The sequence below is a fragment of the Panthera uncia genome (assembly GCF_023721935.1).
Source record: "Panthera uncia isolate 11264 chromosome B2 unlocalized genomic scaffold, Puncia_PCG_1.0 HiC_scaffold_25, whole genome shotgun sequence".
NCBI classification, from domain to species: domain Eukaryota; kingdom Metazoa; phylum Chordata; class Mammalia; order Carnivora; family Felidae; genus Panthera; species Panthera uncia.
The window spans coordinates 26,720,386-26,735,878 of NW_026057581.1; the positions used below are offsets into that span (position 1 = coordinate 26,720,386).

Genomic DNA, 15,493 nt, shown 5'->3' on the forward strand with positions numbered 1-15,493 from the left:
CATTCATTAGGTTATCCTTATGCCAGCAACTCACTGTCTTGATTACTGTAGATTTATAATAAGTCTTTAAATCATGTTCTGTAAGAGTTAAAAAAAAGTTAAAAAACTTTCCCCTCCTAAAACTGTTTTGGCTATTGTAGGTTCTTTGAAGATCTGTAGGAATTTTAGCATCAGCTTGCTAGTTTCTTTACATAAGCTTGTATAACTTACTCTTCCATTTTGGGAGAATTGATATTTCAATAACATTGAATTATCTGGCCCATAGACTGTATAGTTCTTCACTTATTTAGTTCTTTTTTTGCCTTCTCTATTTTAAAGTTTTCAAGAAGTCTTGTATGTTGTTTTTATTAAATGTATTTTTTAAGTATTTTGGTTTTTACAATGATATTCTTAAACAGAACTTTTAAAAATTTGACTGTAATTGTTTCCCACTAGAATTTAAAGTAGATACTTTTTGATTATTAACCATGAATAATGATATCTTGCTAAATTCAGTTATTAGTACTATTAGTTGCTTAGTTGATTCCTTAGGATTTTCTATATAAACAATCATGACATCTGCAAATGGAAATACTTCCTTTGCAGTCATTATGCCACTTATTTCTTTAGCCTTATTGTCTTATAGCACTGGCTAGGACCTCTAGAGCATTGTTATATAGACAAGATGAGTGAGACATTTTTCCTTTATTTACTGGTCTGAGAGGAAAAGCACTGTATATTTCATCATTAAGTGTAATGTTAGGTGATCCCTCCCACCCCGTTTTCCTTTATTAAGAGGTCCTTTCTATTTCTAGTTTGTTGAGGTTTTTAAATCATGAATAGGTATTGAATTTTGTCAATGATTTCTACATCTTTTTAGATAAATACATGGTTTTTCTTTTTACTTTAATGTTATTTACAGTGATTGAGTTTTGAAAGGGAAACTGCCTTTGCACAGCAGAGTTTATAAACCCCACACGGTCATGATGTCTTCCCACAGCTTCTGTTTTCTGAAATAATTCATGTAGGCTTGGTATTATTTCTTCCTTAAATGTTTGATAGCTTTTATCAGTGAAACCACTAGGTCAGGAGTTTTTTTTTTCCTTTCTTTCTTCTTCTTTTTTTAATGTTTATTTTTGAGAGAAAGAGAGCGAGTAGGGGAGGGGCAGAGAGAGAAGGAGACACAGAATTTGAAACAGGCTTCAGGCTTGGTATTATTTCTTCCTTAAATCTTTGATAGTTTTTATCAGTGAAACCAGTAGGTCTGGAGTTTTCTTTTTTTTTCTTTCTTCTTCTTTTTTTTATGTTTATTTTTGAGAGAAAGAGAATGAGTAGGGGAGGGGCAGAGAGAGAGAGGGTGACACAGAATTTGAAACAGGCTTCAGGCTCTGAGCTGTCAGCACAGAGCCCAACTTGGGGCTCTAACTCACAAACTGTGAGATCATTACCTGAGCCAAAGTCGTACTCTTAACTGACTGAGCCACCCAGGTGCACTTCTGGAGTTTTCGTTGTAGGAAAGTTTTGGTTTTTTTTTTTAGTTGTTTTTAACGTTTATTTATTTTTGAGACAGAGAGACAGAGCATGAACGGGGGAGGGGCAGAGAGAGAGAGAGAGATACAGAATTGGAAGCAGGCTCCAGGCTCTGAGCCATCAGCCCAGAGCCCTACGCGGGGCTCGAACTCACGGACCGTGAGATCGTGACCTGAGCTGAAGTCGGACGCTTAACCGACTGAGCCACCCAGGCGCCCCTGTAGGAAAGTTTTTGATGATGAATTTGTAGCAGGATTCTTGTACAGAGAGACAGGACACTGAACCTTTTCTGTCCAGGAAGCAACTTCATTCATCGTGTTGGCATGGGCTCAGTGGGTTTGTACCCAAAACACTGAGCCCCTAGCGCAGTGGGGGTTTTCCTTTTGTACAAGTTTTGCTCCTTTGTCTCCCATATATAGTAACATTCAAAGTCTGAAAGGATGGTCTTTGTTGCAGAGTTGTGAGGAATGTTGTACACCTGCATATAGCCAGGTCGCCTTCCCTTGGCTTTAGGTTTTCACGATATTCCTTAGGGAGGGACTCTACCACATTACCCCTATTGATGCTCGGACCCCTTACTTTGGGTCAAAGAGCATCATCTTGGTTTAGGGGTTTATACTTCCATAACATCATCACATGCATGGCTGTTTTCTTTTTGACCATTACGTCAGTGAGGCTGGAGACAGACTGCATAACCAGGGGAGCTAGGCAAGGTAGGATTAAGCAAAGTCACCAAATTAAGAGAATAATACCTATGAGGATTTTGAATCCCCCAAGAGTTGAAAACCATCGTCCAAATAACTCCCTGGGGTCCCAACCTTTCCAGGTCTGGACTGGGACATGAGCAACCTTTCTCATTCGATTTATCGCCTCTATGACTTTTCCTTCATCACCTATCTGTAGGCAGCAGTTGCTCAGGTTAAAATTTCCACAAACTCCTCCCTCCAAAGCAAGCAAATAATCTAACGTCAAGCAATTTTAATAGATAACATTGCTCATTTTAGTTTGCTGCTTGACTATTAAGAACTCTGGCAGTTTCATTGGTTATAATTTGTACAACTGCTTGCAGTCTGATTATGCGGTTTAGCATGCAGATGGGAGTGCATTAGCCCCAGGATCCATCTTCTGCCCAGGTGACAGGGCCATAATATTGGATTATACACTTGGGAGGCCATTCATTATCTTTCCAATTGCCAATTTGTAGGGCATGTTGTTTCCTTTGAGTCTCCCTGTCCCCATACACTTGGATTCCCAAATGTTCCCCTCTGGCAAGTGGGATCAGGAAGAAAGATGAACAAATAGTTCCCAGCACACATGACCCTGACCAGCCTGAGGGAAGTGTTGTGTAGTCTGTCCTTCCACATATCCAGTATAGTCCACCTGGGGCCCACCATTTGATGACTGTGTCGACAATGTCCCAGGCCTCTTGGAGATGAGAGAAGTTAGACAAGGGGTGGGGATCTGGCTCAAGGTGATCTGGGGTTCCCCACCTTTGGGTTTCCTGAGTTATAAAATCTTTGGCCTAGGTAGGCATGTTAAGCTTCCAACAGAGATGGTGAACTTCCTTTCCCCCTGGGCAAGGCAGTTTTTTGTTTTTTTTTTTTTCCAGTAATTGAGGTTTTGAGGAGCCAAACCCCAGTAGTAGGGTTGGGGCATTCTGTTCCATTATAAGGTTCTCAGGGATCTAATTCTCTAGCCTCCTATGGCCATTGATCCCCCATGTTGGTTCCCTTGCATACATAACAAGAAGAGATCTTTAGAGTTTGGGCTATAGTCTCTGCTAGGGCTAGAAATAGATTTTCATCGTGACAGACAGGAGGAGGACCCTTCTCCATTTCTTCATAAAAGGAATGAAAGACCTGGTGAGTTGTGGCCTTACGTGTGACAATAACTCTTAAAATACGACACTGTTCCTGTGTCTGTGCCCCGTCCATGGATATATATCCCCATCTGCCAGCTACCATTCCATCAGGGGTCTCCCAGGTTAAGAGTAGTAAAATTAACCGGATTACAGGTCCCCAACTGACAATTTGGTGTAGTCACTCCCTTCTGAAAGAATGCTGTCATGCCTTCTTTTTTCCCAAGTAGTCCATGAAACACAGCTCCTGCTAGGGCATAAAAACTCAGGTGTATCGGCACAAAAACCATTTTCCTCACACACGTGTTTGTCATTGAGTCAGTATTCCTGCTCCTAATCTAAGCCTCTGCATGGTATATCAAGAGTCCTTGGGCCCTCTATGACAAGTGCCCACTTTTTTCATATGACAGATGCCTCTGGGCCAATACTTATAACCACACATATGTCAAACAGCATTGACACCTGTCGTTTTGGGTTAATAATTTGTGTCTAGCTGACCAAGGCCCCCTACTCTTGGTAGGATCGGACTTCTAAACAATCTTCACTGGGGGAGTATTGTGGGTCAAAGCAAGTATACTGACTCTCCCATTGGCAGATAGAATATGTGGTCTTATTATGTCTGCAGGTCCCCAGGACTTTTCCTTGGCATAAGAAGTGAGTATGGTATAGTAAGGTCCAAGTGACTCCCTGGCCTGACTTGGTTATGTGAATACATGGGTCACATGATGAGGAATCTAGGTCTACAGAAAGGGTCCAGATTAGAAGCAACCGATACCAATGAAGCATCCTATCCACAAAAGGAAGGTGAGTGCTAGCAGAAATCTCTCACCATACTGCCATCTGGCCAGGGCGGCCGCTGCCAATCCTGTGGCAAAAAGTAGAGCAAGAATCACAGTGATGGCAAGTCACAAGGGGTGACAGCTCTTCACAGTAAGGGAACAGATATAGAAAATAGGGACAGTCTATCTGTTCCACCAGACCATCGATTTCTCAAGCTTCTGCTCTGTGTAGATTAGTCAGCGTCTGGAGTGACTGTCCCCAGTCACTGCAGGGCTGCAGTCTCCCAGAGCCTCTGGAGTTGCACATTGCTTCTTCCATATGGTCAGCTTGCACGGCATTGATGAATCAGCTCCCAGTTTCAAGATGCTGGCTTAATTTTGCTGTGGTGAATCCAGAGACCCAGCTCGGTTATCTTTACCTCAGTAGGGGTGGACGGAATGACAGTGAACGGGCCCCTACAGAGGGATTTTAGGGGTTGGACATTCTACTTCTTCACCCATACAGCATCTCCTGGTTCAAAGGGGTGAGCCTCTGTGGTCAGACTCACAGGTAATCACTCCCTAACCCAGTGGTGTAAGGTGATTAGGGTAGAGCCAAGGGGCTGTATCTCTTGCCTTAGGGTTAGATTGCCTATCTCATTTAGGTCCCCCCCTTATGCCCTTGATAATTGGGAAAGGGCACCCATAAAGATTTCATAAGGGGAGAACCCCATCTGCTTAGTGGTGCTATACCTGATTCTTAACAAGGCATTTAGCAACACCCGGTCCCAGTGTAGGTGGGTTTCCTGGCATAGTTTACTTAATTGTAGCTTCAGGGTTCGGTTCATTCATTTTACCTTCCTGGAGCTCTGGGGTTGGTATGCCGTGTGTAACTTCAAGGTGATCTTTAACCCCTTTGCCACCAGCCGCACCACCTCAGCCATGAACGCTGGCCCATTATCTGATCCCATAGTGATAGGGATCCCAAATCAAGCAATGATTTTTTTTTTTTAAATATGAAATTTATTGTCAAGTTGGTTTCCATACAACACCCAGGGCTCATTTCAACAGGTGCCCTCCTCAGTACCCATCACCCACCCTCCCCTCCCTCCCACCCCCCATTAACCCTCACTTTGTTCACCGTTTTTTTTTTTTTTTATTAAAAAAAAAATTTTTTTTTTAACGTTTATTTATTTTTGAGACAGAGAGAGACAGAGCATGAACGGGGGAGGGGCAGAGAGAGAGGGAGACAGAATCGGAAGCAGGCTCCAGGCTCTGAGCCATCAGCCCAGAGCCCGACGCGGGGCTCGAACTCACGGACCGCGAGATCGTGACCTGAGCTGAAGTCGGACGCTTAACCGACTGAGCCACCCAGGCTCCCCTGTTCACCGTTTTTAATAGCCTCTTATGTTTTGGCTCCTTCCCTCTCTAACCTCTTTTTTTTTTTTTCCTTCCCCTCCCCCATGGTCTTCTGTTAAGTTTCTCAGGATCCACATAAGAGTGAAAACATATGGTATCTGTCTTTCTCTGTATGACGTATTTCGCTTAGCATAACACTCTCCAGTTCCGTTCATGTTGCTACAAAAGGCCATATTTCATTCTTTCTCATTGCCACATAGTATCCCATTGTGTATATAAACCACAGTTTCTTTATCCATTCATCAGTTGATGGACATTTAGGCTCTTTCCATAATTTGACTATTGTTGAAAGTGCTGCTATAAACATTGGGGTACATATGCCCCTATGTATCAGCACTGCTATATCCCTTGGGTAAATTCCTAGCAGTGCTATTGCTGGGTCATAGGGTAGATCTATTTTTAATTTTTTGAGGAACCTCCACACTGGTTTTCCAGAGCAGCTGCACCAGTTTGTATTCCCACCAACAGTGCAAGAGGGTTCCCGTTTCTCCACATCCTCTCCAGCATCTATAGTCTGATTTGTTCATTTTCGCCACTCTGACTGGCATGAGGTGGTATCTGAGTGTGGTTTTGATTTGTATTTCCCTGATGAGGAGTGATGTTGAGCATCTTTTCATGTGCCTGTTGGCCATCTGGATGTCTTCTTTAGAGAAGTGTTTATTTATGTTTTCTGCCCATTTCTCCACTGGGTTATTTGATTTTCGGGTATGGAGTTTGGTGAGCTCTTTATAGATTTTGGATACTAGCCCTTTGTCCAATATGTCATTTGCAAATATCTTATCCCATTCTGTTAGTTGCCTTTTAGTTTTGTTGATTGTTTCCTTGGCAGTGCAGAAGCTTTTTATCTTTATGAGGTCCAATAGTTCATTTTTGCTTTTAATTCCCTTGCCTTTGGGGATGTGTCGAGTAAGAGATTGCTACGGCTGAGGTCAGAGAGGTCTTTTCCTGCTTTCTCCTCTAGGGTTTTGATGGTTTCCTGTCTCACATTCAGATCCTTTATCCATTTTGAGTTTATTTTTGTGAATGGTGTCAGAAAGTGGTCTAGTTTCAACCTTCTGCATGTTGCTGTCCAGTTCTCCCAGCACCATTTGTTAAAGAGACTGTCTTTTTTCCATTGGATGTTCTTTCCTGCTTTGTCAAAGATTAGTTGGTCATACCTTTGTGGGTCTAATTCAGAGGTTTCTATTCTATTCCATTGGTCTATGTGTCTTTTTTTGTGCCATTACCATGCTGTTTTGATGATTACAGCTTTGTAGTAGAGGCTAAAGTCTGGGATTGTGATGTCTCCTGCTTTGGTCGTCTTCTTCAATATTACTTTGGCTATTCGGGGTCTTTTGTGGTTCCATACAAATTTTAGGATTGCTTGTCCCTGTGTACCTGACCTATGAAAGCTACATTGGTCATCTGCTGGTTAACTGGTACCTCTGGATCAAAAGGGGGGTAGAGACGAAATGCCTCACATAGTCTGTCTTAAAACTGGCTCGGGCTCTCCTTGGGTCTCTGGAGCACTTCTGATGTTTTACTCATAATTATGGCCTTTTTTCCATAAAAAGGGAAACTAGCGGACCCATCTATTATGATCAGGAAGGCCAGATCTGAGGCCAGTGTGTTTTTGTGTACTGACCCTTTACCACTACAGACTTACTAAATTGGAAGCACCATACTCCCTCCTGTATGGAGAAGCCCCAGGCTGTGATTGAACTAATGCAGTTAGAAGGGCTATTTAGAAGGGCTTCTTGATAACGTCCAGTCCTTGCAAGCCTTCCATCTACACTTGAGTCATTTGGGTCCCATTTGGGGTCCTTCCTGGGGGAGTGAGCCCAAGCATGAACCTGGGTATCTAGTGTCCCAGCTGGGGCATTCTCCTCTAACCATTTTAGAGCCATCTGGGTAATTTGGTGATGCTCCCCCATGTCAAAGAGGGTCAGGAGGAGTTGGCAGCAGTCGATCCATATAGGTTTATGGGTTTGAATTATGGACTGCATTAGTTCAGTCATAGCCTGGGGCTTCTCCGTATAGGAGGGAGTGTGGTACTTCCAACTTAGGAAGTAGTAAAGTACACTAAAACACACTGGCCTCCTTGGATCTGGCCTTCCTGATCATAATAGATGGGTCCCCTATTTTCCCTCAGTGGCATCTGTAGGGCTCCCTGGTGTTGCTGCAGGGTGGGGGGGGGATGTCTCTGCTAGCCTGATATAGTCGCCTTCCGGGAGGGGTGTATGGGGTTAAGACCAGTGGTCCGGGAGAGCTGGTCACATCCAGAGAGGCCAAGGGTGCTAGAGGTGGTGAGGACTCAGGACTAGGGGCAGGTTCTGGTGGGGTTTTGGCAGCCGGGGCAGCTGGAAGTGCAGGTGGCAGTGAGGGGTACAGTGGGGCATATGGTGGTGGGGTCCCCTTAGGCTCTCCTGACAGTGTGGGTTTTTTCAGTTTTTGGCCAGCATATGGAAGAAGCTGTGACACGACCCATCATAACTTTACAGTTCTCTTCAGTACAGACATTTAGCCAAGGCGGCTGGGATAGGACCAGGTCTTGCCAACAGTCAATGTAAGGAAATTGGTCATGGTGGTCTGGATCCCCCGTAACGACCCTGAACACTCAGCCAACTAATTCCTTACCAAGTGAGCCCTCAGAGGGCCAGTCCAATGATGGCCAATGATGGCCAGTCAATTTCACAGAATGTCTGGAGCTTTCCGGGAGTTAATTTCACGCCATATCTCCTGAATATCCCTTTTTGAAATTCCTCAACATATACTCCAGGGGAGTTGATTTACTCTGTTTTCCACTCGTTTCCTCCCCCTAATGGACATCTTCCATGCACAGGAGAGGAAAAAGGGGGAAGGGAGGGACTAATTTGGGAAGGACGCACACTCACTTTGTCTGTTTCTGGCTGCTCGCCTCTCAGAGATACCTCAGGAGCCTCTTAGCATTGGTGGGTCAGTATCAAGCCCTGACCTAGATCAAACTCTTGAGGTTGCCGTGGAACCGCAGATCGGGACCGAACACTCACTTCAGCACGTAGGTCAGGTTGGAAACTTTCTGTTGACTGTCTCATTCACACATAGTCATGCAGTGACTCTAACCTGCCACCCGGCGCCTAGTGCCTTGGAATTGTGGTTTTGTTCCTTAGGGAACTACTCCGGTAACTCTGTGAGGTGATGAGGCTCCCCTTCTGCCTCTTACGGGCAGGTCTACCAAACAAACCGAGTTCTTACCCATCTGACAGGCGGCTCTCCCTGAACTGGCTTCTGGACCTCACCGGGTTCTGTTGTGCATCCAGGGTATTCACCCTAGCATCCTGTTAGGGGCTAGTCTCTTATGGATCAAGCGGTCTGTTGGCATCAGGTGAGGTTGCTTCTCCCACCACTCCAAGGTTTGCACCCTGGTGACAAAAGAGGTGGAAACGCACCGTCTCCAAAACCTGGACTTAAGCCCCTAAGAAATGTAGCAGGATTCTTGCACAGAGGGATGGGACACCAAGGCTTTTCTGTCCAGGAAACAGCTTTATTCATTGTGCCAGCACAGGCTCAGTGAGTTCATACTTGAAAAACTAAGTCCTGAGCACAGCGGGGAGCTGGGGGGGAGGTTGCCTTTTGGACAATTTTTGCTCCTTTGTCTCCATATATGGTAACATACAGTCTGAATGGGCAGTCTACATTACAGAGTCATGAAGAATGTCACACAGGTGCACATAGCCAGGTTACCTTCCCTTGTCTTGAGGTTTTCACCACATTCCTTAAGGAGGGGCTCTACCACAAATTCAGTTTATTTAGTAAAGATAAATGTATAGAGATTTCTTATTTATCTTGTGTTAGTTTGGTAACTTGTCCTTTTAAGGAATTCTTCTCCTCATCCAAGTTGTAAAATTCATTCATAAAGTTTTTCATAATATTCTTTCATTACTCCTTAAAAAATATCTTTAGTATCTATAGTTATCTGCTCTTTCATTTCTGAAATTGGTAATTGTGTTTCTTCTTTTGAAAAGAGTTTTGCTAGTATTAATTGATCAATTTTTGAAGAAAGACTTTTGGCTTTTTTTCTCTATGTATGTATGTATGTATTTATTTATTATCACTCTGTTATTTTCCTTATTCTGCTTCCTTTGTTCTTCCTCCCTGCCACCTTGCATTTAATTAACTTATTTGCCTTTTCTAATTTCTTGATATAGAAACATATAACCTTAATTTTAATCTTTTTCCTCCTATCATGAGCTTTTAATGCACCATTTTGTCTCCATCCCACAAATTTTGATTATATTTTCATTAACATTCAGTTCATACATTTTTTTTTTTATTTCCCTCTTCATTATTTTTTTTGACTGTTGGGTTATTTAAGTGTGTTGTTTAATTTCCAAATGATGTGGGGAACAAAGGCAAAAGAAAAATTAAATTTTCATTACAACTTGAGCCCATTGACAAATCCTTGAGACAGGCAGAGTGACCTTCCTATAGGAATTCAGCTGCCTTGATGCTAATACTTTTTGCTAAGGGCAAAAAGCAATCTTAGCTTCACATTATCCTGACCTCTAGGATCCTGATAAGTCTTCTTTAACTTATAAAAATTCCTTTGGAAACTTCCTTTATCTCTATTTCCTGAAGATAATTGTTGGCAGTCATCCTTCAAGCATATGGCCCACTGATACGTATCTGTAGGGTCTCATGACTAAGGTTTTAGTAGACAGTAATAAATGACCTTTTCCTTACAATAGCTAGCCCCCTCAAAGTCCTGGAAACCTTGCTTCCCAAATTCCTTAGACTTATGCCATTTCTAATCCCCTCCCAACTTGGAAGTGTATTAGCCACTCCTCACAACCCTGATGCAACCCTTTCTGCCTGGTCCTGTCCCTGTGCTTTAATAAAACCACCTTTTTGCACTGAAGACATCTCAAGAATTCTTTTTTGATTATTCACTCCCTAACCCCAACATTTCCACATCACCAAATACTTGGATAAATTGTATTGCTTTGCTTTCTATTTTAATTCCTTTGTAGTCTTTGGAATTTCAGTCTTTGGAATTGATTGTGACATACTTTATGGCCCAGTATATAGTTTATTTATAGGGTGAAAATTCTTTACCCATTTGAAAAGGAGCTTTGGTAAATGTCAGGTCAAGATGATCCATAGTGGTGTTCATATTTTGTATAGCCTTACTGATTTCTTTATTTTTGTTTAATTGTTATCCCTATTTAAAGAGTATAAAAATCTCTAACCATGATTGTGGATTTATCTCTTTTGCCCTATCACTCAGTATTTGCTTCATGTGTTTTGAAGCTCTATTCTTAGCTGTATACACAGTTTGGATGGTTATGTCCTGATGAATTCACCCTCTCTCATTATAAAGTCTTTCAGGTTACTGTGTGTGATTTAATTTCTCTTTCAGATTAAAGAAATTTCTTCAGCATTTCTTGTCATACAGATTTATTCCTAGTGAGGTTCCTTTATTTGAAAATAACCAGTTTTATTCCTTTTTTTGGTCAGCTTTATTGAGGTATATAATTGACAAATAAAATTGTATTATACTTAAAGTATACAACATAATGATTTGATATTATATACATTGAGATATATACATTCAACAATTATAGTTGATCTACACATCTATCATTTCACATATTTACCCTTTTTTGTTTTATTTATTTGGTGAAAATGCTTCAGTTCTATTCTCTCAGCAAATTTGTTATATACAATATGGTGTTACCAGGTATAGTCACTATTAGATCCTTAGACTTTATTTGTAACTGAAAGTTTGTATCCTTTTACCGGCTTTTCCCCGTTTTCCCTTACTCCACAACCCCTAACAATCATCATTCTACTGTTTCTATGAGTTAGCCTTAAAAAAAAAAAAAAAGTTTTTATTTTTTACTTATTTTTTTAGGTTCCACATTTTTTTAGTGATACCATGTAATATTTGTCTTTCTCTGAATGCCTTATTTCACTAAGCGTAATGTTCTCTAGTTTTATCCATCTTACACAAATGACAAGATTCCCTTCTTTTTAAAGGCTAAATAATAATCCATTGTATGTGTATGTTACATTTTCTTTTATTCATTCATCCATCCATTGACATTTATGTTGTTTCCATATCTTGGCTATTGTGAATAATGAATGCTGCAGTGAACATGAGAATACATATATCTCCCTGAGATAATGATTTTATTTCATTAGGCTATATATTCAGAAGTGGGATTGCTGCATCATATGAAAAGTTTCTTTAAAAAAATTTTTTTTTCTTCATTAAACATTGTTTTAATGGGTTTCAAAATTTCTACAGATTTTTGGTCAAGTTCTTTCCATCAAAAAGTACTGAATTTAGAGGTGCTGGGTGGCTCAGTGGGTGAAGTTGTGTGACTTAGGCTCAGGTCATGATTTCATGGCTCATGCCTTTGAGTCCCGCATCAGGCTGTCTGCTGTCAACACAGAGCCTGCTTTGGATCCTGTCTCCCACTCTCTGCTCCTCCCTCTCCCGCCCCCCCCTTCCCCGTCTCTCTCAAAAATAAACATTAAAAATTTTTTTTCTTTTAGTACTGAATTTAAGGGGTGCCTGGAGTGGCTCAGTTGGTTAAATGTCCAACTCTTGATTTTGGCTCAGGCCATGATCTCATGGTTTATGAGATGGAGCCTCGTGTTGGGCTCTGCACTGTCAGTATAAACTCTCTCTCTCTTCCTCTCAAAATAAATAATGAAAACATTAAAAAAAAATAATGAATTTAAAAACTAATAATTTAAAACTGCCATATATACACACTGCCCCCACCCACATGCCAAATGGTTCAGATTATTCTCCTTTCCTTCTTAAGGTTTTCTCTGCATTATTATTGTTAACTAGTCTTTTACTATTAAACTTAAATGAACTGAGACAAATAGTACTGAGACTGTTCTTCCACCACTGATTAAGATTGGGGTGGCAGGTATTAGGGATAATATCCATTTAGATTTTTGACCTTTCTGAGAAGATTTGGTGACCTTGCCTGCTCCAGCAGTCTTCTTGTCCATGCTTTGATGACACCCACAGCAACTGTCTGTCACGTCATGAACAGCAACATGACCCCTAAGAGGATAGTCAGAGGAGCCCTCAACACATGTGAACCTGCCAGGAACCACATCAACAATGACAGGATCCGCATTTCAAGAGTAACTTCTGGCTACTTTTCAAAATGATGATCAATCTTTTCTCTCATCTCAGCAAACTTGCAAGCACAGACACAAACCAGCATTGATTTGGCCTGGAGGGCTCAGGTTAATCACTTGAGCCATGAAGCCGGTCGCTTCTGTTGATGGGTCATTTTGCTGTTACCAGCCATGTTACTTCGATCAACATCTCTGGCAGACAAATTCTTTACATTGAAGCCCACATTGTCCCTAGGAAGAGCTTCACTCAAGAGTCAGTTGTAATGTTGACTGGAACAAAGGTGACCATCATGCTGGGTTTGAGAGTCTCCCTTCAGTCCAAAGACACAGAACCAATACCACCAATTTCGTAGATGTCCTGGAGGAGGGTCAGATGCAAGGGTTTGTCAGTTGGATGAGTTGGGTGTAGGATACAATTTAGAGCTTTGAGCAGCATCGCTCCACTGTCATTACCATCTTTAAGAATTATTTTCCATCCCTTGAACCAAGGCATGTTGTTCTCATTCCAACCAGAAAGTGGCACAAATGCTACTGTGTCAGGGTTGTAGCCAATTTTCTTAATGTAGGTGCTGACTTATTTAATTTCCTCATATCTCTTTTGGCTGTAGAGTGGCTTAATGGTATCCATTTTGTTAATACCAATAATTAGTTGTTTCAGACTCAGTGTGTAAGCCAGAGGGACATGCTCATGTGTCTTCCTGTTGCGGGATCATTTGAGAGAGTCTCCAAGGATCCTTGAGACATTTCATGGTACAACTTAGTAAGTTCATTCAAGTAGCATGGGCATAGGACCTGTGGGCAGAAAGAGTTGTACTTTTCTGTATGAGGCTAGTGCTTATATGCTTAGGGATCATGGGGGAGGGGACACGGAGGGAGTATTAGATCATAAATGTTTTCTTCGAATTTCTACTTGTAAAACTACTTTCCCAAGATTTCTTGGGTGCTTAATTATAGGTGAGATTTACAAGCATTCATTATACCTTTTAAGAATATAGCAACCAGCATGTATTTGATCCTTATCAGAACTATGCAGGTTAGAGGTCAGCATTCTAGGCTAAAGATGAACATTTTTCTGCTTCTATCCCTCATCATTCCCATTCTTGAAGGTACTTGCTTCAAATTCATAAACACCATCAACAACAACCAGGACAGCATAGTCTGATGTGTGCCTATAATCATATATTTATATATACACACATACACATACATATATATTTATCAAGTCTCTGTGTGTTGGGGCACCAATGATGGTCACATAACACTTGCTGGTCTCAAATTTCCACAGAGATATCAGTGGTGATACCATACTCACATTCAATTTTCAGTTCATCCAAGATCCAGGCATACTTGAAAGAGCTCTTTCTCATCTCAGCAGGTTTCTTCTCAAATATTGTAATGGTTCTTATATTGATCCCACCACATTTGTAGATAAGATTGCCAAGGGTGGTAAACGTGCCCAAATCTACATGTCTAATGATAATGGTGTTGGATTGAGCCTTTTCCTTATCCATTTTGGCTTAGATTTAGCAGTGGTTTCATGACACCCTCTGTTCTGGTGGCAAACCTATTGTGAAAAACTATTTTTAATTTCTTGAGGACCCTCCTTGCTATTTTCCATAGTGGCTGTACCAATTTCCATTTCCACCAGCAGTATATAAGTGCTTTTGTTTTGTCTACAGCTAACATTGTTAATCTCTTTTTTATTAGAAGAATTTTTTTAAATGTTTATTTTTGAGAGAGTAAGCAGGGAATGGCATGAGAGAGAATCCCAAGCAGGCTCTATGCTGTCAGCACAGAGACGAGTGTGGGGCTGGAACTAATGAACTGTGAGATCATGACCTGAGCTACAATCAAGAGTTAGACGCCCAACTGAGTGAGCCACCCAGGTGCCCCAAGAATTTTTTAAGTTTAAGAGAATGACAGAAAGAGAGAAAGAGAATCCCAAACAGGTTCCACATTGTCAGCACAGAGCCTGATGCGGGGCTCAAACCCCTGAACATATCAGCTCATCAACTTCAGCTCAGGTCATGATCTCACTGCTCGTGAGTTCAAGCCCTACATTGGGCTCTGTGCTGACAACTCAGAGCCTGGAGCCTGCTTTCAATTCTGTGTCTCGTCTCTCTGCCCCTCCCCCACTCACGCTCTGTCTCTTTCTCTCAAAAATAAATAAACGTTAAAAATAAACCTTCATTCATTATATAGTTTCTATTGATCTATGTTCATGTTCATTGTTTCTTCAACTATCTTTTGTTCAACTCATCAGTGTATTTTTCATTTCATATATTGTACCTAGAATTTCGATTTCAGTTTTGCTATTTTGAATATCCATACATTCATTCATTATGATAATATGTTCTTTAATAGTTTATTTGTTATAAACTCTTTCAGATTCTTGTTTACTAATTTGGATTTGGCTCATTTTGTTTCTATTGTCTGCTTTGTTACTTGACTAGGGGCTATGTATTTTTTACTTTTTTTAAATGGGTCCAATCATTTTTATTGTATCCTAGGTATGTGGATAATACATTTTAAGACTTTGGATTCTTTTGTATTCTTCTGAAGAGCATTGGCTTTTTAAAAATTTTTCATTAAAGAATATTTTTTAACAGACATTGTTAATTTGATTAGATTCAGATTTCAAAATCTTGTCTCTCCTGTAGTGGGCAGCAATTGAAATCACTGCTTCTTTCATTCTTTAAGCTGTTGCTGTCTACTGTGCTATTTGGAGTCTCTCACGTACCGTTCAGGGGTCAGCCCAGGGTTTCAGTAATGTTTTTCTGCCTCTGTGGCTCCATCTGCTCCAGGACTTTGTTCCTCTCTTTCT

The 15,493-nt window shown here is 41.2% G+C and overlaps 1 protein-coding gene across 4 annotated transcripts in view; it reads left to right on the plus strand.

The window, feature by feature from the left end:
• EXOC2 (exocyst complex component 2) overlaps positions 1 to 15,493 on the plus strand; it is a 279,430-nt gene that overhangs the window by 34,851 nt on the left and 229,086 nt on the right. The window contains exon 2 of one of the 4 annotated variants that reach the window (XM_049611301.1): positions 3,993 to 4,171. The exons of the other annotated variants lie outside the window; for them this stretch is intronic. The gene's annotated coding sequence lies outside the window, so the exon portion shown is untranslated. The remainder of the gene's footprint in view (positions 1 to 3,992; positions 4,172 to 15,493) is intronic. 4 annotated transcript variants of the gene reach the window in all.